Source organism: Arachis hypogaea, chromosome 16 (genome assembly GCF_003086295.3).
Source record: "Arachis hypogaea cultivar Tifrunner chromosome 16, arahy.Tifrunner.gnm2.J5K5, whole genome shotgun sequence".
Lineage (NCBI taxonomy): Eukaryota > Viridiplantae > Streptophyta > Magnoliopsida > Fabales > Fabaceae > Arachis > Arachis hypogaea.
The window spans coordinates 41,481,997-41,484,226 of record NC_092051.1 but is presented as its reverse complement, the minus strand read 5'-3'; the positions used below and the strand labels follow the sequence as shown (position 1 = coordinate 41,484,226).

The following is a 2,230-nucleotide window of genomic DNA, read 5'->3' as shown; positions in this document are numbered from 1 at the left end:
ATATTTAGGTACCTACTGAATAACATCAAAAAGGGGAACAGTTACCTCAACCTTTTTGAATATCTCTACCATTTTAGGATCGGGTTCCAGCTGCTTCCTGGGCTTCCTTGCAAGTTGTGGAAATGGAATGGGAGTAGTGTTTTCTGTGGTGCCTGCGCCTTTTGGTGCTTCCTCCTGTGGTTGAGCTATCCCTTCTTCAGCTATGTCCTGTATATCCTCTTCCTCTTCAACATCTTCGATTTCTACCACCTCTTCAGCTGAGGCGTATTCTGGTGAGCTTGGTTCCTCCTGAATCCTCTCCTGCAGTGTGGTTCCGGACCTCAGGGTGATAGCATTAATGCCTCCCTTTGGATTGGGTAATGGTTGAGAGGGGATTCCAGTTGCGCTTGAAGGTTGGTTATTGGAATTTTGTGCTGGTACAAACTGTGTCATAAAAGCTTGCATAGTAGAAGTGAGACCATTCAGACTGGCATTAATACTATTCATGATGTTGGTCTCCATGGTCTGTTGTCTTTTCTCAAAAGATTGTAGTAGATCTTCAGTAGAAGATAAAGAAGAATGAGTAAATTGAGAGGTCTGCTGCTGATTGTTCTGTGGTCCTTGGTTCTGCCTCAGGTGAGGTGCTCTGTAAGGTTGATTTTGCTACCTGTTGTTGTTATTGTTCCACCTCTGATTTCCCTGATTATCTCTGCCTCCTCTGTTATTGTTGTCCCTCCAATTCTGGTTTGAATTGTCCTGCCATCCATGGTTATTATTTTCACTTTGATTGTACCCTTGGTTGGGGCGGTCATAAAAGTTGTGAGTGGATGCCACCATGTTGTCTTCTTGTTGGAGCTGCGGGCATTCATCAGTGTAATGGCTATAATCAGCACAGATTCCGCAAATTCTTTGTGGGACTAGTTGTTGGTTTTGCTGTGGTGGAGGTTGAGCTTGCTGAGCTTGTTGATTCAACTGCATTTGCTTCAGCAAGTTGGTCATTTCACAGATGCTTTGAGTTAGAGCAGCAGTCTCTCTGCTAGAAGATACTTCTGCAACAGCCCTTGAACGGCCTTGCTTCTGTCTGTGGTTCCTAGTGGATTCAGCTAAATCACTGATCAATTGCCAAGCTTCATCAGTGGTCTTATAGTTCTTCATAGACCCATTGCTGGCACTTTCCAGTGTGGTCTTATCTTGGGGCCTCATACCCTGTGTAATATAGCTGAGTAGCACGATCTTGTCAATCATGTGGTGGGGGCATGCTTCCAGAAGACTATTGAAGCGCTCCCAGTATTCAAAGAGAGTCTCATTGTCATCCTGAACAATTGTAGAGATATCCTTCCTCAGTTTATCAGTAACTTCAGATGGAAAGAATTTCTCCAGAAACTCCTTTCTGAGTGTATCCCAGTTGGATATATTTGCTAGAGGTTGAGTGTAGTACCACTCTCTTGCTTTTCCCTCAAGAGAAAACGGAAAAGCTTTCAGCATAATTGAAGTTTCATCAGTGCCATCACGCCTGACAGTAGAACAGGCTGCCTAGAAATCTCTCAAGTGCCTGATAGGCTCTTGAGCAAGTAGGCCATGAAACTTGGGCATCAAATTTAGCAGTGTGGGCTTTATTTCGAAATCTGTAGCTACCACCGGATGATGCGCTTGAAACGGTTGCATTGTAAAATCAGGGGCTCCTTCCTCCTGGATGGTAACTCTCCTAGCTGCCATGTTTTCTGCACGTAAAACAACTGAATCAGTAGAACGGTGGCTGGTTTCTTCCTCAGATTCACTTTCAGATCCGCCCTCAGAGCGGGCTAACCGACGCTGTTCTCGCCTTATTCGTGAAATTGTCCTTTCAATTTCAGGATCGAATATTAGCAAACGCGGATCAGGAAGTGAACGCGTCATTTGACGGAAGAAACATGCAGCTCATAGTAGCAAAATAAAATAAAATGCAAATAAATAAATTCTAATTAATAAAATTAGAACTCTATTGTAAATCCCCGGCAACGGCGCCAAAAATTGATGAGACGCAGAAGCTAGTGAATTAAAAATTATCAAAATGGTTACGTTGCAAGTATAGTTCTTAACTCACCAAAAATCTGCCTATCAATTTAGAAGTATGTCACAGAGAGTTTGAATTAATAATTACTGGGAGTTTTAAGTCCCAGGTCGTCTCCCAACGAGTTGCAGAAAAGTGTGCTATCTTATTAATCAGATGTTCCAAGAAGTTGAGCTAAGTAAATTGGAATTTGATTTGAGG

The 2,230-nt window shown here is 42.9% G+C and overlaps 1 non-coding gene across 1 annotated transcript; it reads left to right on the top strand.

The window, feature by feature from the left end:
- The first annotated feature begins 1,218 nt into the window (after positions 1-1,218).
- On the top strand, positions 1,219-1,326 carry LOC112761254 (small nucleolar RNA R71). Its single transcript, XR_003181658.1, has one exon. It is a non-coding gene; the product is annotated as a small nucleolar RNA R71 (small nucleolar RNA).
- The last annotated feature ends 904 nt before the right edge of the window (positions 1,327-2,230 follow it).